The sequence below is a fragment of the Myotis yumanensis genome, unplaced genomic scaffold (genome assembly GCF_028538775.1).
Source record: "Myotis yumanensis isolate MYYU_CA2020_CCGP unplaced genomic scaffold, mMyoYum1.0.hap1 SCAF_14, whole genome shotgun sequence".
NCBI classification, from domain to species: domain Eukaryota; kingdom Metazoa; phylum Chordata; class Mammalia; order Chiroptera; family Vespertilionidae; genus Myotis; species Myotis yumanensis.
The window spans coordinates 46491881-46517001 of record NW_027223765.1 but is presented as its reverse complement, the minus strand read 5'-3'; the positions used below and the strand labels follow the sequence as shown (position 1 = coordinate 46517001).

General features: G+C 41.9%; 1 protein-coding gene across 6 annotated transcripts in view; it reads left to right on the top strand.

Annotated features, from left to right (window-relative positions):
* FHIT (fragile histidine triad diadenosine triphosphatase) overlaps positions 1 to 25121 on the top strand; it is a 1340207-nt gene that overhangs the window by 856837 nt on the left and 458249 nt on the right. The gene's annotated exons all lie outside the window — the stretch shown is intronic.

The following is a 25121-nucleotide window of genomic DNA, read 5'->3' as shown; positions in this document are numbered from 1 at the left end:
AAAGTGACTATTCAGTGGCAGCCTCATCCTCACTGAAGTGAAGAACTCCAGAGTATCCTCTGAGTAGTTTTGGGGGTCCTCGGTCTGTCACCTCCTTATGCCTCAGGATTAGATGAGAGAATTGGTCGAGTATGAATAAAAGGGAACCAGTCATTTCTGCTTCCGAAAGGGCTCTGTGCCCCCGGCTGGTCCCAAACTCACTGCTTTCCCTGAGGTGTGATGATTTTGCTGAATATTATCTGCCCGCCAACTCTGCAAATCTACAAATCTCTGTTTTTGAAGGCCAAGCCTATGTGTCCTTTGTCCACACAGCTTCCCCTCTTTCTCCCACCCTAGCTGAGTTGTTTTTTGCACTTTGAGCCTCATTTCTAGGACTAATCATCAGATTCCGTCTCATGTTGGAATTAATTGTATAAGGCCCTCTCAACTCTAACGTCTCTGAGAGCAAAGTCATGACCTTGTTTGTTTTTGTATCCTTGCCCTCGGCCAGACCATCAGCCAGCTCTGGAGTTGAATAGACTGTGAGAGGCAGCGCTGCAGAGGGGGTGCAGGGCTTGAGCTCTGGGCCAGGCTGGCTGGGTCTAGATCTCAGCTCCACCAGTTATTATTATTATTATTATTATTATTATTACTAGAGGCCCAGTGCACAAAAATTTGTACACTGGGGGGGGCGGGGGGGGGAGGGGCGGCCCTCAGCCCAGCCTGTGCCCTCTCTCAGTCTGGGACCCCTTGGGGGATGACCACCTGCTGGCTGAGGCCTGCTCCCTGGGGGATTGGGCCTAAGATGGCAATCAGACATCCCTCTGGCAGCCTGGCAGTCCTTGGGGGATATCCACTTGCCAGCAGGGAGCAGGCCTAAGCTGCAGTCGGACATCCTTAGCGCTGCTGAGGAGGCAAGAGAGGCTCCCACCACCAGCGCTGTGCTGGCAGCCATCAGCCTGGCTTGTGGCTGAGCAGAGCTCCCCCATGTGGGAGCGCACTGACCACCAGGGGGCAGCTCCTGCATTGAGCGTCTGCCCCCTGGTGGTCAGTGTGTGTCATAGTGACCAGTAATTCCCAGTCTTTCTGCTGTTAGGGTCAGTTTGAATATTACCCTTTTACTATATAGCAGGGGTCCTCAAACTACGGCCCACGGGCCACATGCAGCCCGCTGAAAACATTTGTTTTTTTACTTCAAAATAAGATATTTGCAGTGTGCATAGGAATTTGTTCATAGTTTTTTTTTAAACTATAGTCTGGCCCTCCAACGGTCTGAGGGACAGTGAACTGGCCCCCTGTTTAAAAAGTTTGAGGACCCCTGCTATATAGGACAGAGGCCTGGTGCACGGGTGGGGGCCGGCTGGTTTGCCCTGAATGGTGTCCCGGATCAGGGTGGGGTCCGCTTGGGTGCCTGGCCAGCCTGGGTGAGCGGCTGATGGCTGTTTTCAGGCTACCTGAACCCCCTTCAGGGTGGGGGTCCCCACTGGGGTGCCTGGCCAGCCTGGATGAGGGGCTGATGGCTGTTTTCAGGCTGCCTGCACACCCTTCAGGGTGGGGGTCCCCACTGGGGTGCCTGGCCAGCCTGGATGAGGGGCTGATGGCTGTTTTCAGGCTACCTGCACCCCCTCAGGGTGGGGATCCCCACTAAAGTGCCTGGCCAGCCTGGATGAGGGGCTGATGGCTGTTTTCAGGCTGCCCACACCGCCTTTAGGGTGGGGGTCCCCACTGGGGTGCCTGGCCAGCCTGGATGAGGGGCTGAGGGCTGTTTTCAGGCAGGCCAAGCCTGCAACTGAAGCTCCCAGTCTCTCCTTTTTTTCTTTTTTTTTTAATTCTGGGATTTATTTACCTTCTGTAATTGAAAGTTTGTTACAGCTCCAGCTCCGAGGCTGGCTGGCTGAAAGCAGGTACCTGGGGTTTGTTTAGCTTCTATAATTGCAACATTGTTGCATCCGGAGCTCAGAGCTGGACTGCGGCAGGCGGGGAACCTTGGCTTCCTCCATCGCCGGGGCAACCAAGCCTCATGTTCGCTTCAGCTGCGTGGCTGCCGGCCGCCATCTTTGTTGGCAGTTAATTTGCATATCACCCTGATTAGCCAATGGGAAGTGTAGCAGAGGTATGGTTAATTACCGTGTTTGTCTATTATTAGATAGGATTATTATTATATTTTAGTGTCTTGTATGACCTTGGACTAGTTTCTGTACCTTAGTTTCCACATTGGTCATGAGGTGTTGATGAAACAGCACACATAGAGTACTGATTGCCACATTTGGAGTTTAGTAAGTGCTCACAAAATGTTAACAGGTATAATGGATAGGAATTCATAACGTGCATGAAGCCTAAGCATTGCTGTCTTCTCCTTTACACATCCGCAGCTCTGTGCTAGACACTATGCTGAGCACTGAGACTGGAAATGAATGCTCTCTTTGTAACATGGAAAGGAAGGCTGAATACCACCAACAAAGGCTCAGCATGGCTTATCATGGGACTCTTTGGTGGCAGAGACGTGAGGGAGTACAATCCATGGTAATGGAGAGCATATGTACCATAACATGAGTACCATTTGACCTTGGTTTTTCCTAAGCACTTGATAATGGGTAAGGACCTGGATTGCAACATTGATAAATAAAATTATTTTTAGATTATGCATGATCTCTAGTTTAGCCAACTTTGAACTCCTTGATGATGAAGCCTATTTTCAAATACTAGAGGCCCGATGCACGAAATTCATGCAAAGGCCTTGGCCCTGGCCCCTGTCCGCCACTGCCGTGGCCGTGGCTGTAGTGGGGGGTCTCTGCTGCCTCTGCCTCGGCCCCCACCTGCTGTAGCTTTGTCTGGAAGGATGTCCTGTCTAATTTGCATATTACACTTTTATTATTATGGATGTTAATTGGAAATAAGTTCAACTGAGGTTTTAGTTTCTCATCTTTCTGTGCTAGCTTGTTAGTGATAGTAAGTTCATATCGACCTCAAAGATGACAGGAGAAGGTAGCCCCGAACAGCAATTGTCTGCTATATTATTCCACACATTCTTGATAATAGACAACAGGAAGAAAATCCCCCATAGGTCAGACATGATTTTGGTGGAGCACCCGTTTCGTCTAGTTGGAGACCTTTGAAAGTTGTCTTTGATGCTCCTTGTATCCCCTGTTGAAAGAGGAGCCATGTTGATTCAGTCTGCTGCACGACATGGATTAATAGCAAGATAGGCTTTCTCAGAAAATGTGGCCCTTTCGGGGCTCACCCCTGTGCTTCTGTGTGAGTCTCTCTCTCCACTGTTCCCTCATTCTCACTCGCTCCCTTCCATACTTTGAAATGGCAAAGCAGAACTAATCTCTGAAGTTGGATATAGAGCCCTGCTTTGAATCATGGCCCATTTTAATTTGAGCTTTTTCCTACCTCATTTTTGCTGAAAAATCCTTCCATTTGACTTTTAATAGAGGGTTATTCTGTGAACAATATTTCAGACGCAGTTACAGTTTTCAAAGTTTTGCATTTATATGATAATTTAGAGTGCAAGGGCTTTCATGTTTGCACATGCATTATGAGTTCCCCTGCCTGTTCCCTGAAAGGGGAACCTGCTTGCCTCTCCCCACTGCAGGTGAGCTCATTGAGGCAAATGCCTAGACTGGAGTGAAATGTGGAATCTGTTTCACGAAGATAGAACTCCCTCACTATGCAAGCAATAGAAACCGCTCAGGGTAACTTCAGCCAAAATGAAGATTTTATGTTCAGGACACAGACATGTCTCATGCAATAGGAAATAGTGTACGGAGGGCCTCAGGGGCAAGGCAGGCAAGAACTACATCGTGGTCTGGATCTCTGCTTCACTGTTGCTTATCTTTGCCAGCCTTCCTATCGCTCTTTGCCTGGGCTCCACTTTCCTGCATGACACCCTCCTAGGCCACCTGGTCTCTATCACCTGGGTTCCTTAGAGCAGCGGAAGCAAATTCATCTTTGAAATCTGATTCTCAATTCTCTAGATGGAGAGAATCTGATTGGCTGGCTCAGTGTGGGGCAGAGGTAGACCCTCAGTCATCTCCGGTTCTGGGTGCATATGGAGTCTTCTAGAGTTTATAACTAATTGCAGGGTCAGAGTCTGTTCATCCATAAACATGTATCTCCTTAATTTCTTTAAGATTTGGAATACATTTTTTAAATGAAGCTACTCATTTTTCCTTTGATTCCCCATAAGACCTTGTGGGTTGCTTTCTCGCCCTTCACTTTGTCTGACACACTTCTGTCTGTTGTCCTCATCGACTGAGCTTCTTGAGGGCAGTGGCCCTGTGTGTTCATCCTTCCGATCTCAGTGCCTGGCACAATGCTAGCATGCTGTAAGTGCTCAGTAACCGCTGGTCACGTGCAGACATAGATACGAGGTTGTCTCTATCAAAGGCATCTCTTTGTGCTCACACATTTGTAAAATCTGTTTTGTGTTTAAATCATGAACAACTAAAAGGTAACTTGACCAAAATATCTGCCTAAAGTGATGAGCAAAAGCAGCTTCTGTGCTGTCCTGCCCCATAATGCAGGCACAGAGCAGTAGGAAACGCCCAGAACAGCCCGTGGGGGAACCCAGGCGGGGTAGCTGCTGGGCAGGGGGAGAAAACTGTGTACAGCCCAAAGGAGCTGTGGATGTCAGATGAGAAGACAGTAAAAATCCAGTGAGGTTTCAAAGAATCCGAAGATGTGGTCCCTTCCTCCACGTTCAGTGCCAGCGTGGCTGTGTCAGGTCCCTCTTGCTTATTACTGTGACCTTGCCATCCTGCCTCTTCCATGTTCCAGGACCCTCGTGATGACACTGGACCCACCATGATGATATAGGTTATAGGACAATCTCCCTACTTTAAGTCCAGCTGATAAGCAGCCGTAACTGCACCTGCAGACTTAACGCCCTGTGCCACATGGAGCAGCGTGTTCCCAGGTTCCAGAGGGAAGGAGGTGGACATCATTAGGGGCTCTTGTGCTGCTGACCACACCTTTTGTGTACAGAGTCAGGTCCTATAGAGGATATGAAGGTAAACACTATATTACAATTAAGGAGATTTATTGTCTAATGAAAAGCCAAATCCAGATCATCTCATTTATGTCTGGTGGCAAATTCTCTGTCTCAGAATTCCCCGCACCTCTTACTGAAATGTCCAGTTCTCAGTATCTGCCTACTCCTCCCAGGTCACGTTTTCCAGCCATAATTTTTGGGGTGCACTGATAGTTATTACACTAATCATGTTACTGTAAACAAGGTATCACTTTTTGACTAGACAATTGGAAATATTTAAGTAAATTATGACATAAAGTAATTTCTCCTAAGAATAGGAAGTAAAATTTGCAAATTATCCTAAAGTTAAGTTATATTAAACATCCTCAGTCTAAATGCTTGTAAGAGATGCAGATTATTAAACATAAAAATATTAGGCTAAGAACATAAAAGTTAGGACTTATTTTCAATGAGTTAATGCAATAGTGTGTTAATGGCAGACTTTTTTTATTTTTTTAGTTATCTTCTTTGCCCATTTAGCTTTCAAGGACAGGTTTGAGGATCTATGACTGATATCCATAGTTTGCATTTAAATTTGAAGGTTATTTATTAAGTGACATTTTCAGTGAGATGCAAATGGTCCTCCTGGTTAGTGATTGCGTGGAGTCATTTTTAGTAGATGTGAAAGACCAGCGAATCAGAATATTTATAGTTTAGCACTTTAAAAAATGCCCTTCAAATATGTGTGCATGCAATTGCTTCATAGACTATTAAGTCCAAATTTTATAGGATTTAGGCTGAAAACCAAACTCAGCCTCAATAAGTGGGTTTGCACCCCTATGTCCACATGGCTGATAGTCTAGTAAAACATGTGTAATACCAGAAAAATAATTTGGGTAGCAATCTGGGTCAGATGTTTTTATTTAACCTGAATTGACTATGACTAAGCCTTTAATATTTTGTGAGTGAATGAATGAATGATATATAAGGTGGAAAGTGCTAAGTGTAGAAGGATAGTCAGATGCTAGTTATGCCCCTGTGCTCCTTGACCTGGGATTTTGTAGGATCGTTGGCATGCTGTAAGGGGGCCCATGGAGGCATAGGATTTACATTGTGCATCTTCTCAGAAAGGACTTGTTCTTGCCCTGGCCGGTGTTGTTAAGTGCCCGGGTCCAGTCCCGGCGGTCCAGTGTGGACGGAGTCGGCGAAGAATGTTTTACACAAAGACAGCGTTCAGAACTCTCTAGCTCTCTTTAGCCTTCTGTGCCTGGCTGAGGCCACAGAGAAAGATCCCTAGGCAAGCTGAGCCTTTATTTTATATAGTCAGAGGCAACCAAGGTAGTGGTTTCCATGGTTACACTGTTCTTGTGAGTTTTACTTGTTTACACTGTTCTTGTGAGTTTCACTTGTTTTTGTTCTTGTTGCACTTCCCTCAGCCCATTAGCTTCCCAGGTAAGATCAAGGGAGCGGTCATAAGGTCAAGCCTAATTATGCTTAAGAGGACTGTGCCCTCTAAGCTGGGACTTGTTTGTGACTTTGCCAACAGGTCAGTCCGAGGCGTAATCCTATATTGGCTCCCCACAGTTAAGTGGTTAGAGTGTCAGCTTGCACACTGAAGGTTTAGGAGTTTGATTCCGGTCAAGGGCACGTACCTGGCTGGGTGACAAGTTTGATCCCTTGCCCCGGTCACTGGCATTTGCAGGAGGCAACAAATTGATGTGTATCTCTGACATCAGTGTTTCTTTCTCTCTCTCTCTCTCTCTCTCTCTCTCTCTCTCTCTCTCTCTCCCCTTCTCTCCCACTCTCTCTAAAAATCAATGGAAAAAGTATCCTCAGGTGAGGATTAACAACAACAACAAAAAGGACTTGTTCTATAATTAAGCGTTTTTACTTACTGAGTAATTTAAAATAGTATTTTTCTAATATATTTTTATTGATTTCAGAGAGGAAAGGAGAGATAGAAACATCAATGATTGCTGGGGTCCAACCCCAGCGGGTCCAGGGATCCCCAAAGGTGTGGACGGAGTCGGCGAAGAATGAATGACATGGAAACTGGGTTCAGTTCATCAGCATAGCGAGGTTCTCCCTCCAGAATCTCCAGCGAAGTTCTGGTTTGGAACTCCAACCAAGTTCTGGTCAGGATCTCCAACCAAGTTCTGGTGCCATGTTCTCTCGCTGGTCCAACCCCAGCGGGTCCAGGGGTCCCCAAAGGTGTGGACGGAGTCGGCGAAGAATGAATGACATGGAAACTGTTTTCAGTTCATCAGCATAGCGAGGTTCTCCCTCCAGGATCTCCAGCGAAGTTCTGGTTAGGAACTCCAACCAAGTTCTGGTCAGGATCTCCAACCAAGTTCTGGTGCCATGTTCTCTCGCTAGGTTCTCCAGCTAGGTTCTCCAGGTTCTCCAGCCAGGTTCAGCCAGGTTCTATCCAGGTTCTTTTGCCATGTTCTGTCTAGGTTCTCCAGTGAAGTTCTGTAGCCAGGTTCTGTCCAGGATCTTTTGCCATGTTCTCTGGCTAGGTTCTGGTTAGGATCTGATGAGGAGCTGATGAGGATCTGATGTGGATCTGATGAGGAGCTGATGAGGAGCTGATGAGGAGCTGATGTTTATTGTCTTGTTACATCCGTATTTATACCAGCCGATTTTAATCCTATCAATTTCTATTACAAAGGTTAGGGCGTTTCTTATCTCCATTCCAGGGAGTAAAGATTATGTAGCTTAACTACCCACCTGGCAATTAAGGGGTTGTATCCCCTCCCTAACCTCAGGGAAAAATCCCCACCTGGGGAAACAACCTTTCTCAGAGAGGTGACCTTGGTTAAAACACATAGAGCCAAGAAGGGGAGCAAACATATTAAGAACAGTATGCCATATATGCCAGGTCCCTTGAAACAGCAAGGATGGACCGGCTCCCGGCAAATCATGAGAGAGAATCATTGATTGGCTGCCTCCTGCATGCCTCATTCTGGGGATCAAGCCCGCAACCCAGGCATGTGTCCTGACTGGGACTCAAACCGTGATCTCCTGGTTTATAGGTTGATGCTCAATCACTGAGCCACACGGCCAGGCAAAATATTGTTATAGTATTACAAAAATTATATTAGAAATCATTGGGAACAAAATTCACACACAGTTTTTATAATAGCTTTTTGTTACCTTGTTTTTATCAGGCTTTTGAAATTTATTACTAAACAGCTTGCAATCATTTCCCATTGGTTTTGTGTATAAAACCAAATGACTCTACAAGTTTTGTTATTTTAGAAAAAACAACTATACAGTATCCTTCCCCCTTCTCTCTCCCTCCCCATCACTTGTTTCAACTGATACTTTGGTATTTCTTCCCTATATCTAAATAATATTTTTATATAGCTTCTTTTTTAATTTCAACCTTTTTCTATCGATTGTCTACTGTGAAAGTAGAGGACTTAACTACCCTTCACCCCTTTACTATATTCCACGTGGTTCCCTTCCTTCCCCTATGCATCCCAATACAGTTTTATGCTAATTTTTAGGAAATCAATTCAATATTTACATTACTGTGCTGTTTAAATGCGAGTAAAGGTAAACCATGGAGTACCTCCCATCACAGTTTCTCTCCGGCCTGTTGTTTCCTTTGGGAATAGTAACTGTCTTGTTTTTTTAATTTGTTTGGTTCTCTAAATACTTAACCACTCTCTTAGCCCCAAGTTCTTCACCAGTTGTCTCAATACCTTCCCAAAATGTTGACACCCTTTTGATGTTCTGTCAAATTCATATTCCAGAAGTCTCTTCTGGGACCCCTGCTCTCAGCTGCCAGGTGTGCTCAGTGCCCAGTAACCCTGGGCAGGACAAAGTCTAAGCCATTGGCAAGCGTGGGGCAAGGGGTCTCCCGGCTCTGGGAATGGGGGAGAGAGTCTGGGGGTCTGATTGCTTCTTTTCTCTTTATTTTTATTTTCTTGGCAACAGCTTAATTGAAATACTAGAGGCCCGGTGCACAAAAATTTGTGCACTGGGGGGGGGGGGGGGAGGGGGGACCCCCAGCCCGGCCTGTGCCCTTTTGCAGTCTGGGACCCCTCGGGAGATAACGACCTGCTGGCTTAGGCCTGCTCCAGGGTAGCAGAGGGCAGGCCCAATCCCTAGGTGCAGCCCCTGGTCAGGCTCAGAGCAGGGCCGATTGGGGAGTTGGGGTGTTGCCCCGTCATGCACAGAGCAGGGCAGATCGGGAGGTTGCGATGCCACCCCCTGTCACGCACAGAGCAGAGCCGATCAGGGGGTTGGGGCGCTGCACCCTGTCACACTCAGGGCAGGGCCAATGGGGAGGTTATGGCTCTACCCTGTCACACACAGAGCAAGGCCCATGGAGGGGGGCTGGGGCGCCACCCTCTATCACCCACAGAGCAGGGCCGATCAGGGGGTTGGGGCGCCACCACTGTCACACTCAGGGCAGGGCCGATGGAGAGGTTATGGCTCTACCCTGTCACACACAGAGCAGGGCCCGTGGGGGGGGGGGGGGGAGTTGGGGCGCCGCACCCTGTCACACATAGCTGCAAGGCAATCAGGGGGTTGGGGAGCTCCCCCCTATCAGGCACAGAGCAGGGCTGATCAGGGGGTTGGGGCGCCGCACCCTGTCACGAACAGAGCAGGGCGGATAGAAAGGTTGTGGCCCCGCCCCCTGTCACACACAGAGCCGCAGGGCGATCAGAGGGTTGGGGAGCTCCCCCCTATCAGGCACAGAGCAGGGCTGATCAGGGGGTTTGGGCACTGCCCCCTGTCATGCTGATCCCAGTGCTGGGAGCCTCGCTGCTCCACTGATCCCGGTGCCGGGAGGCATATTACCCTTTTACTATATAGGATAGAGGCCTGGTGCATGGGTGGGGGCTGGCTGGTTTGCCCTGAAGGGTGTCCTGGATCAGGGTGGGGGTCCCCACTGGGGTGCCTGGCCAGTCTGGGTGAGGGGCTGAGGGCTGTTTTCCGGAAGCGGGTGACTGAAGCTCCCAACCGCTCCTTTTTTTCTTTTTTTTTTTTTTTTTATTCTGGGCCAGCTTTAGCTCTGAGGCCTCGCTGCTGAAAACATCGATACAATGTTGCGGTCCAGCTGGCTGAAGCCCGGCTGAATGAAAGCCGGTTTCTGGGGTTTTGTTTAGCTTCTCATTTGCAACATAGTACATAGTTGCTTAGAGTTGCAGCTGAGAGGCCGGCAGCGGCAGGCGGGGAACGTTGGAGTTCGCTGTCACTGGAGCAAGCAAGCCTTCCTGTTCGCTTCAGTGCATGGCTGCCAGCCGCCATCTTGGCTGACAGTTAATTTGCATAAGGATAATGCTGATTAGCCAATGGGAAGGGTAGTGGTCGTACGCTAATTACCATGTTTCTCTTTTATTAGTGTAGATAACTTATGTACCAAACATTGCCCATGTAAAGTGTACAATTCATAATTTTTAGTGCATTCATGGAGTTGTGGAACTACCACCACAATCGATTTTAGAATATTTTCATCACCCCAAAAAGAGACTCCATGTTCATTAGCATTCCCTCTCCGTGTCTCACTAACCTCGCTAAGTCTCTGTCATACACATTTGTTTGTTTCATTTTTGAAAGCCATAGCTTTTCTGGCCACTGGTTGTAATATGTCTAATGTAAAGCAAGTTATTAGTAGAAAGGCTTTCTACCATTGGCATCTGTCTAGCCCTGCTTTTTATTTATCAAGTCTGCACAGGAGGATTTTGTATTTGCCTACAAGGGTGCCACTACCTATAGAGTTTGGGGAAATATTTTCCCCAAGATTTAAGTATTGAAAAGTAAGGATAAATGGAAGCATGTGGTGGAAAGCTATCTCTTAACATCCATCTCTGTTATCTTTCTTGCCCACTTTGGTGAATGCAATGGAAGATAATGGCAAATATTTTGTTGTAGTATTATTAGCCAACCACTTCAAGACACAGCAAGTTTAATGTCAACAGAGAAAAATGATTTAAAAAAATATTTCAGATAATTGGGAGAGTTCCCAAAATAAACCTAGAATGTCTCCAATTAAAAAGAAAAAAGAAACTTGCACTTTTTCCAAGACCACTTTCCTGGGAAGCTCCAAATGAGTCCAGTGTGATCAGTTAGACTGTGAAGGAAGAACAGGTGGGAAAATATGTTAAAGCCAAGGACCTTGTTTCTTTAGCTTTAAAAATATATATAATTTACATGTAAGAAAGCACGCCCATTTTAGGTGCACTGTAGGAGTAGAGAACATTCTAAAAGCTGTGTGTGAGGAGTGAAGGGGCTTCCTCACTGGTGGCTGTGGTCATTGCATCGCACTTGGTTGATTCTGAGATGCACGTATTTCCATATGTGCCCCCTCTGAAATCACTGTTCCTTACAGTAGGGCATCCTTCTGTTTTCCTTTTCTCCTCTGTCATGGACATAATAAACATAGTGGTATAATAAATAATTTTATTAGAATTCATTAAGATTTTAGAAGCCTTTATTTGCAATACACTGTGTTAAATCTAAAGCCATACTAATTGTTTTCAGTTTGATACTCTGTTTATCGTTAAAAGTTTTCAAACTGCCAAATAAAAGTGAATCCACGAAGCTTCTTCTTAATACTCTTGCTGTAAGTGGTGGGAACAGCACCAGGTGTCTGACCATTGGAGTCAGACCAAACCTGGATTCAGCAACCTCAGTACTTGGGTTCTATCCAGGAAAGAATTCAGAGCCAAGACCCAAACTGTAAGAGAACATTTAGTGGGTAAATCACAGAGGTAGACAAAGTGATTCCTGGAAGAAATGAGCTGAGGAAACAAGTTATGGAGGTAAAGGAAGGGCCCTTGGAGCTTGGGAGTGAGGGAGGTAATGGTAATGTGCCTGGGGTGGGGGTGGGGGAGGGAGGCACAGGCCTGCTCCAGGGAGCACACGGGGCCCTCCCTCCTAAGGGTTTTAAGGGCAGAAATGTTAGGGGAGGTCCCAGGGAAGAGCTTAATAGACTATTCAGCACTTTCTAGGTGTGTCCTTGCCGGGTTGTGGTCTCCACTGATTGATTGGTTGGCTGCCAGGTCAGGGTCATTATTCAGTGCACTGGTCCTGTCAGCAGCCTCTGATGTTTGATGCTTATCTGAGCCTGGAGCTGAAATACAGCTGCAAGCCTAGCTAGCGGTTATCTCTAGGGAGGAAAGGTCAGGGGGTCCAAACCTCAGGACCAGCAAAATGCTAGGGGAGGAAAGGCCACCCTGGGGGCGAGGTCCCACCCTACAATTGATTGTCCATTGTTAGGCACCTGGGCTGTCCGCCCTGGTGACCTTCTGTACCTGCCCCACAGTCCTTTCTCTGCTCATATCGGCCTCACTGCCTACAATGCTCTCCCCTTGGAGGAAGAAAAGTAACTTCTGTATTTTACTTTGTCTCACCACATTTTATTTTTTTTTAGAGAGAGGAAAGGTCCCTGCAGTGGCAGGGACCCAGTAAGGGAGGTATTTAACTGTCTCACCGAGTTACCCACTAGTTGGCAGTAGTAATATATTTAATTGGCATGCCCTGGTGTAGGAACCAGCCTCCCACACCCCAGTGGCCTTAGACCTGTGAAAACTTTCCTGAGGACACGATTTTTTCCTCAAGTAACTAAACTGCAGTAGTTAGATGCCCAGCATTCAGCCGTGAGTTTTCACAGGTGTTTACAGATGCTTTGAGTGTTGTCATATCTGAAACCTTAGGGGCGGGAAAAGCTTTTCCTTTACTCACCTTAGTTTCTCCAGCTGGGGCCTGTAAGTGAGGCTGCCAAAGAGGGACTGAGGAGAGAGGAAAAAACACTTTGCTAATGTGAGCTTCATGCATGTAACACATGGGAGTTCCCAGAGATGAGTAACTCAAAAGGAAGCTTAGAACAAGGGCTTATATACCATCTGAGGCTAAAGGAAAGGGGATTTTAGGTTTTTGAACAAGGGCATTTAGTAAAAGAGGTTGTCTAATGAGGTTTGTTATGCAGATTTAGCTGTTCTTTTCCATTGATGACTTGGTAAGAGTCCTCTTTCTAGTTTGGGAGTAGACATCTTTATAAAAGAAAATTTCCTTTACAGGAAAAAGGTTTGTGCTCTGTTTTTAAAGCTTTTCCTGTATCTGTTGGTTCTCGATAGAGTTTACTCCAAACAATCCATATGCCAAAGAGTTTGCTTCCATATCTGCATAGTTGTATCACCTCACAACTCTGAGGGAGATGTCTGAACTCTCTCGGCCTGAGTTTGCTCAGCTATTAAATGGCATGAAAATACTACCCACCGTCTCCTATTGTGGAAATTAAATAAGATAGTGCACAATAAGTGTTGCTCATAGAAAAAGGTTAATAAATTTTAGCTGTTGTTGTTTACTATTATCTGCCTCCACTTCTTCCTTTTTTTTTTTTCATTCCAAATAGTGAAAACCAAGGAATAAATAGAATCATTACCTGATAAAAAGGGCCTGAGGCTAGAAGATTCCATCTAGTAGGCAGGAGGAAGTGAGCGCGGAAGGGGGGGTGAATAGGGTAAGGAGAGAGTTGATCTTGGGAGAGTCAGAGACAGGAAATTAACAAAATGAGTAGTATTGTATGATGCAATAGAAGATTCAAGAAAGAAAGGTGAATTTAGTAGGGACAAGGGGATTTGGGGATCTTGATGTTGATGATGAGAGACTTGGGGACATGAGATGTGCAATGCTTCTGGGAAATTAAAGCATGTGAAGGCTAGGGAAAGGCCCAAGTTCTCATAATTTGCTAATTTCAGTAACTAATGGCCTCTAAGAGGCATGGAATAGGCATTACAGGGATTTTAAGAGTCAGGAAGAGTCAGAGTTTAGCTGAGTACTGGTAGGCACAGTGGAGGCCACAGAGCTCAAGTTCATTTTGTGTAGGTGTCATGCAGTTTCCCTACAATTTACTTTTGAAAACCAGGCTATAAAGCAGATGGAGTGTACCATCCTAAAGCATTTCATCTGGGGGCTGAGTTCCCTGCACGGACAGGGCATGAAATAAGCCATAACAGTGACCATCAACCCCAATACAGTCCCCCTCTCTCCCATCCATGGTTGCAGACTGATGTCCTCATGGAGGGTTGGAGGCCACAGACTACTTTCCTTGGTATTCTTGGCTTTTTTTTTTTTTTTAAAGAAAATATGAAACAGCTGCCAAATTTTTAACAGGGCATACAAAATTAAGATTTTTCACTTATTTTAAAAAATCAGATAACCTGGCTGCACAGGGTGTGCATTCCATGCCTGAGAGCAGTTGGTGAGAGGCCAGCATAGGCCACCTCTGAACGACGCTTGCTCTCTCCAGTTTGTTGCAGTCCCCACTGCTCCCTATTGGCCTTAGAGCAACTCATTGACCTTCCCTGCCAGACCCTGTAGACATCTATCTGTGCAAACCATGATTCATCCTAGGTAGTCATTATTCAGGGTTTGGATTTGTTTCTTTGTGGCTAACGTTTAAACCCTAGAAAATCTCTTTGCCCTACTTAGCACTGAAATATATTCCCAGGGCTCATTATATTCTAAGATGAGATAGAGTTGTTTACACCTCAATGAGAAAAACAATACATCATATCTATTAAATGCATTAACTTTATGGAAAAGTTAAGCAGGAGGATTCTCATGACATTTTATTCTTAACCTAAATCATATGGAAAAGTTATTACAATTCTGCCATCTGTTCAAGTTTTTAAAGCCATTTTGGTAAACTTAATGCTAATGCAAAATACATGCCTTAGCACTAATTAACCAAAAAATCTGTTCCATTCTTCTCAGATAATGAAAAAATATGTCAAAAGCATGTTTTCTTAGAGAAAATCTAATTTATGACAATCTCTTAGGCCTTTAAATCACCCTTGTGATTTGCTCATGAACACAAGCATAAGAATAACAGTCACATCAAATAGTCCCATTAGGAAAATCCCCAGACTACAAGGTTTAGATATTTACAGTTGTAATTTAGATTGCTATTTCCACTTTTAGGTTGTGTATTGATATAGATGCAGGGAGGGGATTGGACTAGAGGACTTGAGGAACATGGGGAGTGACTATAAGAACAATATTGATTTAATATCCAAGTTCAAATACCACATTACTCCTCAAGAAACCTAATTAATTGAAATGTGTTATTTGAGTACATTATATTAAATATTGTTGGCCAATGATTTTTCAAAACTCTTTAGTAATCTTTTATAATAGGAGTAGAATGGATCCATTTTCATTAGGCTTTTGCTAATACTCTCTGTGTTTTTTAAGTTGCTGGGTTTTCCTGTCACTGTTCTCTTATTTCTACTGTGTCTTTGGTGTATAATCCCAAATTATCCTAGAAAAATACCATTTTTATTTGATCAAAAATCCTACAGTAATTTTTTTATTTTATTAAATGACATCTAGACTCCTTAGGGTCCTTACCACCTGCCTTTCCAGTTATATTTCCGATTGTCCACTGTACTAAACTCTTCACTTCTGGGAGATTATTTTACTAATATATTGGATATACCTCACACAAGGCCTGGGTCTCACTCTGTTCTACAGAGTGGTAGAACTTTCTTTCATCCTTCCTCTCTGGAAAACCCAAACCATCCTGCCATAGGAGCAGCTGGAGAAATAATGATGATAGCAACAGTGTGTGTGTGTGTGTGTATGTGTGTGTTGTGTGTGTGTGTCGTGTGTGTGTGTGTGTGTGTGTGTGTGTGTGTGTGTTAGAGAGACGGCAGAATGTGAACAATTGAGAAAGAGTATACAGGCATTTCTTATATTATTGCAACCTTACTGTGAGTTTGAACTATTTTCAAAATAAAAAGTTGTAAAGAAAAGAAGCAATCGAGATTAAATCTGTCACTCACAAGTGAACTTTGGCCAGTTTGGGGATATATACCAATCAAATATACATAATTATCAGTAATATTCATGGGTTCCCTATGCTCTCTGGAAAAGGTACTGTGTTTCGTTCTGGTCTTTTATTTTACCATTTTTTCCATTGTTTCTCTTTGAGAGAGGACATATTGGTTAAGAAAAAGGTAGCTTTTATAATATTAATTTTCAGAATGAGATTGTGACTTCTTTCTTTCCTTGTTGCCATGATGACAGTCACATATTGAATGTAGGACAATGGCTGTTGTCTAGAGATCTAGTGATGAATGTAGTCTCTGTACTGGGAGGTCATAGGATTGGGGAGGACAAATGAGGAAGTCAAGGGTTGCCAAACAAGGAGAGTCTAATATTTTCTGCTGTTTCTTATGTGTTTTTTTTTTTCATGCTATCTGCAATTTTGACTCTACAGATATGTGATATCTCATGCTCAGTGCAACACTTTTATAGAATATTGCCAACTGATTGCCACACCCAATATAATGAGAAAGATATTTTGCCTCATTTTACATTGGTCCAAATTACCACTCAAAACTGTTGTTCTTAATTATTGGAAACAGGCTGGAATATTCCTCATCCATGTATCTTGTTCTTTTTATAATATTTACTCAGAATACCATGATGAAGCTTCCTTTTCTGACAATCATTGATGATCTGCTAATGATAGCCTTCACTGTAAGTCAAATTTGTATTAATTATGATTAACCTTCATGGGGGAAAGAAGTTGGTATTTTAGTTTGCTCAATTGATTGTAGAATGGAAATAAAAACTTACAAATGTAAGTAGTTTGAATACTTCAGTATTATGTGTTTCTGTGGCTGTATGGTGGACTAGAAATTTCCAGCCTGTATTTTGTATTCAATTTTTCATTGGGAAACTGCTGTTTCCCAAGTGCATTGGTAGCTGCTGGGTTAAAGATGTTCACCCACCATCCAAATCCTACCACAGGGGAGCTTCAAAACTTCAGCAAATGCAGATGTTTAGGGCTGGAGGGATCCTTATAAGTCATCTCTCTTCACTATCCAGAAGCAAATGACATCACAATACCCTCATATATATATTTTTTAAATCCCCAAGATTAAACACTGCTCTTGATTTAACCATTGGTGCAGACTATATTTCCTGTGGTCTCATTCATCTTTGTGTTGTCAAGGACCAAACACAGCTTCTTACTAGTAAACAGTGTAGTTGTTGCAAAAATATTTTCAAATGAATACATTAATATGCTTGTATTCAAATGTTGTCTCTTACCTGATGATTACATTAGGTACATCCAGAAATGCCTGGCACATGTTTGGCACTCGTGAAAGGAAAGTTTTCTCCCTTTATTCTACTTTGATATCTTTGGAGTACATTTTCTAGAGTTAGCTTGAATTTTGGTTGTTTTTGGAATGCATTGGAATGCCTTCATAAGTTTGGAAACACTGTCATCTACCCTGTATCATTATGGGGTGTTTAGGAAAGAAGTCATGTCTATCTCAGTGCTGTGCTTGTCATGTCCTGTACATGGTTGTCACCTAAGAAATACTTGTGGAATGAAGTAGTAACAGGGCTTTGAGGTATAAGAACGTTTTTAGTAGGTAGAAATGGGAAGGGAAGAAAGTGTGTGCCACATAGAGGAAATGGCATGCGCAATGACCACAGGCTGGGCAAGGATAAGATTAGTTGAAGGAATCTCTAAATAGAAATGTCTGGACTTGGTCAAGGATGGATTTAGAGATACTTGTAACATACGTGGATTATCTCTTCTACAGAGTCAGTAACTAGAATGACTGCTGTTAGGTTCAGGTTCCAATACTTGAAATACAATTGAGAACTCAACCTTGGGAATCAGAGAGATGGGGTTTAAATCTTGGTTCTTTCACCAAGAACCAAGACAACTCATTATAGGCAAGACAACTCATTTTTTTTCTGTTTTCTCATTTTTAAAAAAATATGGAGCTGATAATACCTTTCCTTAAGTATTGCATGCCTGGATGGACTGAATCCTCAGTGGTGGTTGATGATAGTTTGTGTCACCATGGTCATCATTCCCTACCTATTCACCCTATGGAAGAGCTGAATATTCTGCAAATTCAACACATCCTGTTATAGCTTCCTATAAGAACATATAATAGTCAAGTGCTATTGGCCTAAAATTTAAAGGCCTCTGGCTGTTTTTTATGGATGTGATGTACTTTGTTGCTAGAAGTAAATGCAATTGGAATACCTTGATCCAATGAGAGCTATCTTTCCTTTCTATTGTGTAAAGCTTAAAAGGTATGTCTTCATAAAAACTGTACTGGTAAGGAATAGATAAAACCCCCAGGCAAGTAATAGACTTTGCACATTTCCCAGAGGTTACTTAAAACTCTATCTCTTGTGTAAAGGATGTTGAATAATCATAATGTGTGTTTTCATTTTTTTGTTTTTGTTTTGATTGCCCACTCAGACAAGTTAATAATTTTCTTGGAGGCTCTGTGTTTGGTTGGGTGGGGCCAGGGATGGAGCTTAAAGAATCTTGTTGGGCCCTAGCTGGTTTGGCTCAACGGATAGAGTGTCAGCCTGTGGACTGAACGGTCCCAGGTTTGATTCTGACCAAGGGCACATGCCTGGGTTGTAGGTTCAATCCCCAGGAGGGGGCGTGCAGGAGGCAGCCAATCAATGATTCTCGTCATTGATGTTTCTATCTCTCTCTCCCCCTCCCTTCCTCTCTAAAATCAATAAAATATATTTTTAAAAAAGAATCTTGTTGGAACAACTCATTTAGAGGTTGCTGTACACATCAGCATTCATCACTCAGCAGGCAGCAAAACCTAGTCTAAACAGTGGTTGAAAATGAGGTGTTTTTTGTTTGTTTTTTTTCTTCTCAAGGAAGGTGGCCTGGAATAGTGGGTAATTGCCAAGCCTGAAGAAGAAAATTATAATAAAAATAAAAAGAAGAAAATTACTTAATTATAACGTAGTTACTCCAGAAATCTTCAAGATGAATGGGGAAATTTAGCAGCACTCTTAAACATCACTGTAATTTAGCCCCGTGCCCCAGAAATTCTCAGTTGTAATTGACCCTAATTATATAAATACCACTGGTGAGAAAAGATCTGTTTCGTGGGAGGCCTTACTGCTGCTGAACTTCACTAGCAAGTCACTCATGACTTCAACAGATGTTTTGTATTATTTTGGCCAAGGGGGTCCTTCGGAACCAACTTTCCTCTCCATTTGGCAGCAAATGACACAATAATGCTCCCAGTGTCAGTATATGAGGTGAAAAATGGGATCTTTCAGTCATTGCTCAGACTATTCTTCTTTGCCTATTATTATGCTAGGATAATTTCACTTATAATTGGCAAAAAAAAAACAAACCAAACAAAAACACAAAAACCCATTCTATCTTATGCAAACAGTGAAATTTATTGGCTCAAATAACTTAAAAATACTGTGCTAGGTTGGGATTTTGGTGTAGCAGCTACATTGTAGCTTATCTAGTGCTCAGTCTCTCTCTCTCTCTCTCTCTCTCTCTCTCTCTCTCCCGCCCCCCCCCCCCCCATCTTTTCTCTATACTTCTTGCACACTCTATCTCTGGGTGTGTCTGTGTCTGCCTCTCTCTCTCTCTCTTTCTCGACTCCATTTCCTTGAAAATGAGTTTGGTTTCCAGAAAACTCTCCAATCATGGTCTTAATATTGTCACTCTCAGCTCCAGGCCTATCTTCCCATAATTATTGAATAAAAATCATGCATTCTGTTTGGTCAAAATTTAGTTTCTTCCCTATCCCTGAGCCAATCAAAATGGCCAGGGGGCAGTATTATGCTCATTGTCCTAGGAGAGAGCTGTGGAGGCCCAAGTGAACAGGCAGCTTCCCCCAGAGCACATGGCTTTTGTGGGGAAGAAGATGCTATAACCAGGAAAAGAGCAATTAGATTCTTGGTGTGTCAAATAAGAAAACTGTACAGAATTTTGTTTTTCCAACTTTTTAGCAACAGGTGTCCTCCCAACCTTTTGTTATAAAAATTGTCAAACATATGGAATGTTGTAATAATAGTAAAATGAACACCTGAACACCAACTGGTTAGATTGAACAATTGTTAATGTTTTCTCGCATCCTACCTTAAGTGGCAAGCTGTATCATATTTCACACCCACTCTAAACAAATTTCTCAGCATTTCGTCAAATGAAGATTTATAAAGTTCAGTACTTTAGAATTCAAATGGAAACTAAATGTCACTTCCATGGTCTGTCCTATACCTGCCTTCTTTCTTTTGTTCTCTTCCCAAATATAGCTAGGCATCCTTCTATTTCCAACAAGCTGTCTTGTGCACTCTGAAGGGAATATTATAAGATTAAATGCAGAGTAGCATTCCTCTACAAGGTGATACTTCTCATTACTAAGATCCCAGTTGCTCTCCTAAATGAATTCCCTGATAATGTGAAACTTCTGAATTATTTATTATCTCATATTAGATCAGGAATATTTGATAAAATTGTAATCATCAGCAAATCAACTTTTGAAAGTTTCCTGTATCAAAGAATAAACCAGGGAGTAGGTTTTTGGACTCTTCAGGAGGGGAGGAGGGGAAGCTGAAATTATTTATTTTGAGGCCTTTTTATAGCTAGCAGGCTTCAAATGCAGATGAAGAACCATACACTGAAGAATTACAATTTCTAGATACGGTTACAAGCAATTCATCTAGTAGTGTGTTATTCTGAATAAGTCTGACTACAATTCAAAAATCCAGTAAAAATTCTACACTGAAGTAATGAATTACAAACATTGCCTATTTACTCTTGAAGGTGACCTGTTTTTGCCTCTGATCATTCCATGTGATATTGGTAAAAATGGAAATTTACTGGCATTACATTGTGGTTAATAATAACAAAAGGAGTTATCTTTTCTTATGTCCTTATGTACTAAGCACTTCACTGAGCCCCTAACTACCTTCTTTCACTTAATTTTCTTAACAACACAAATGAAGTAGGTACTATTTCTCCCATTTTATAGACCAGGAAACTGAGACATAAGATATTATGGAACTTTCCCAAGGCCAAATAGGTCCTGAACCTATGTTGATATTAAATGCTATTTATTCAATCCATCAAAATTTGCCCAGGTGACAGAGCTGTACAATTGAAGATCTGAGGCTGAGTGTAAATGATCATCATGACATTTAAGCAAGATCCCTGCTATTTGTAGACATGCAAGCCAGAATGTTTGATTTTGTAAACCTAAGTTTTTCCATAGCAGGAAAGAGTTAACAAATTTCTATTTATATATAAGTATAAGTTTTAAAATGTTTATTTAGTTATTTGAGAGAAAGAGAGAGAGAGAGAGAGAGAGAGAGAGAGAGAGAGAGAGAGAGACGTTGATTTGTTGTTCCACTTATTTATGCATTTATTGGTTGATTCTTGTATTTCCCTGACTGGGGATCAAACCCACAACCTTGGCATATCAGGACAGCACTCAAAGCAATTCAACTACCCGACCAGGACCTATGAGTACTTTTGGTAGACTTTATTTTTTAGAACATTTTTAGATCCACAACAAAATTGAGCAGAAGGCACAGAGATTTTTCATATTCTTCTTGCTTCTACATAGGCCCATGATTTCAACCTTTTCCATCTCATGGCATACATAAAGCAATCACTAAAATTTAGCAGCACACCAAAACATATATTTTGCCTATGTGACAAAAAAAAATAGGTATAATTTTGATTCACACCGGATGGCTATGGTGTTGGCTGTTGTCATTTTTTAATTTGATAATCTAAGGGAAAAGAGGTCAGTGCCCCTGGCTAAATAATCGGGTATTGCATGTTTTAAAAATTCTTGTGGCACACAGGTTGAAAATTGCTGGCATATGCTGAGCTTCTCCCATTATCCACATCTCCCACCAGACTGATAACACTTGTTACAACTGATGAACTTTCATTGACACATCATAGCACCCAAAGTCTGTAGTTTACCGTATGGTCCATTTTTGGTATTCTACATCCTATGGGTTTAGACAAATGCACAATGACATGTACCCACTATTATAGTATCATAGCAGATGCCATATGTTAAGTCGTTGTAACTTCATAATCTTTATTAAACTGTTTGGGAGGATCATTTTCAGGCCCCAGTTAGGGAAACAGGACCATTTAGCAGGTGAAGAATTTGCCTCAACTGCAGCAAAGAGGGTTGTAGCTGTGAGGAAAATTATAATAATTTTTAAGTTGGTAAATTCTAACCACAGCTGAAGAGAAGGCCGATTAACATTAAATAGAGTAAACACAATTTAGCAAACCTGGGCACCGAGCTTAACTCCACTCTAGAGATGACTACTTGGAGAAGTTCACTCACCCTTAAAATGCTTTCCGTAGTTCAAGCCTGTAATTTCCTGACAGAGCTGTGGCCCAGGCTCACTCACCCTGTGGTTCTCAGCCACCTGCTGCGTAATGAAGGCCTCCCATTTTCTGCTCTGCTGGCCCCATAACTCACAGTGAGCACAATCCGCAGAACATCTGATCGAGAGTTAAATAAGCAAACCTGAGAGCCAGCTCTCCCTTTTGTGAGGCAGGAGAGACCTTGCCCTGTTTGCTCTCCTGCCATTTTAGGACTTTTTTTTTCTTCCCTCTAAAATTAAAGGAACTCTATAGAAATGATTTTGTTTCTCTCCTTTAACGACAAGCCTTTAGGTGTGTGTGTGTGTGTGTGTGTGTGTGTGTGTGGAGATGCACCTTTTTTTAAAAAATTCTTCATTGTTGAAAGTATTACATATATCTCATTTTTCCCCATTAACCTCTCCTCGCCCACTCCCACCTCCCCCCACAAGCCCTCATCCCCCCACTCTCTGTTTCCATTGTTTATGCTGCTTTTTTTTAGTATTATTGTTCCAAAAATCAATTTCTCTCCCTTTTATAATTTTTATCTTTTTTCTATTTCCCTTTCTACGTCATTTGCCTGTGTTATTGCAGCGCTTTGTAACTGTACAGTCTGACTCCATACTCCCCTGACGTCTTTTCTAAAGCATAGTCAGGATAAACTAGGAAACTTACAATAGAAAAATAAACATTTTAATCAGGAAATTATGAGGTGAATTAATGTAATTTACTTTAGCATAATTTCAAAGTTAAAAAAACTTTATTTTTTGTTTTTCAATTTTACAGTTATTTCATAAAAATGCATTTATTGCCTAATAATTTGCTTTTTGGCATATAGACTATAATACATACATACAGTTATATCTAATTCTGAAGTCCATTGTGTCATTAGATCATAATTTATTGATGAATTCCTAGCAATGAGATTAATGTTTTCCCCTGATATTTAAAACATTTATGTAATAAACATCCTGGTATATAAAGTTATGCCCACATGTGTTACACTTCAGAAGGAAGTTGACTGGAACTGGATATTCTGGATCAAGTGATGAGAACATTATGCCTATTACTTAATTATCTTCATGAAGAGTTATATCCTGCTCACTATTACGAATTCCTTTTTTCAATTACCAAAGAGATTTTTCCCTAATATAGTAAGTGAAAAAAAATTTCTCAATGAAGTTGTAAAGTTCAAGTAAGTAGTCGTTGGAGAGGTTGGTTAACCTTACACATTTATTGACTGTTTGTATTTTTTTAGGTTAAAGGATAATTATGAGCAAGTATGTTGAATATTGAGCTGGGAGTTCAGAACTTTCGGAGGATCAACAGTTATGAGAATTTGTCTAGCCTCCTCATAAGATGAGCTTAATCTACGGGCCCTCTCAGAAAATCTGTGTGCATTGATGGTTAACAATATACATGAAAGGACTTTTTGCTACATTCAAATGCAAAATTATTAGCTACAGGGACATGAAAAGTGAGGCAACATTCAGAAAATCTTTGTTGTACAATACATTTCTGTACAGATTTATTGTGGTTATTCTCATTACATTCATTAAATGAGTTTCATAACTTCTTGAACTCATATCCAAATTCTTTTATCCTCGGGGATCTCACTACTGTCACAGGCTGAATTTCTGTCAGCCATAGTGGATTAGTTGCAGTTTTTCCCTTTAATTAAACAGCTGCTGCCACTAAACACAGTTTTGAATTATTTAACATCCATATTATTTTAGTCAATGTACACTGCTTGAATTTTTTAATTATATGAAACTATACATTTTTTATGATATAGCTTTCCTAAAAATGAGTTGACAGACAATAATAATTTATTCTTTTGAGATGTCAGGAATATTTTAGGCTATTTAAAAATAATTATAATTAAAATTAAAAGCCAAGCTGATAAAATACAAGATAGTTTGCTTTAAATAAACAAATGTGGTCTGACTGGCGTGGCTCAGTGGTTGATCATCGACCTATGAACCAAGAAGTCATGGTTCAACTCATGGTCAGGGCACATGTCCAGGTTGCAGGCTCAATCCCCAGTGGGGGGTATGCAGGAGGCAGCCAATCAATAATTCTTTTTCATCATTGATGTTCCCATATCTCTCTCCCTCCCCCTTTCTCTCTGAAATCAGTAAAAATGTATTTTCTAAAATAAATGTGAAGTATACAGAATTTTAAATAAAACTCCCATGCAAGATGTTGTTTATATTCTCTGGCTCATAAATAAGCCACATGTGTAGTAAATACTTTTGTGCACTATTTGGGACCCTGGAGATGATCCTAGCGATTGAAGTTTTCATTGAGGCCTTATTTCAGAACGAATTGCTTTACAATCCTGTGGCTTTCTTGGCAATAGACTTTGTTCAGGTGATGCTGTCATCTAGAAACAGAAATCAGTCAGTCAGTCCCAAAGCTGTTTATTATTAACATGAATTTTTGTGATGGACTCATGATTATCTTGTTGCATTATTCTGAGTTATATTCAGGAGTATTACTTAAATTTCTATAATATTAAATAATATTAAATGAACAATTCACTATAGCTTTGAAGATTCTAGATCCTGGGAAATTAATTTTAGAAAATAACAATGATGTGATATTTCTTCTCATCTCTATTTTTTTGCAAAACAAATCTCTCTTTTTCTTCATATACACTGTATGTGTGTGTATGCATACATACCTATACAACTTTATATACACACATACTAGTATATATGTGTGTATATCTTATAGACAGCCTCTCCTCCTTGCTGTTTTATAGGGTGAAATATGAAGTAGTGAACATTGGAATGAACAGTTGAAAATACATCCGTTTTTGTATTTAGGTTCATAACTATACCTGAACTTTCTGAGAATTATTGTGATCAGAAGCACTACCTCTAATATCTCAGTCTGACAAGAACTAGTATCTTTAACTTCAGCCTTTGATTGAATTTCCTTAAGTGCTACTGTAAGTAAAGGAGAATGATGCAAGATCCATCCAGTATTTTAACA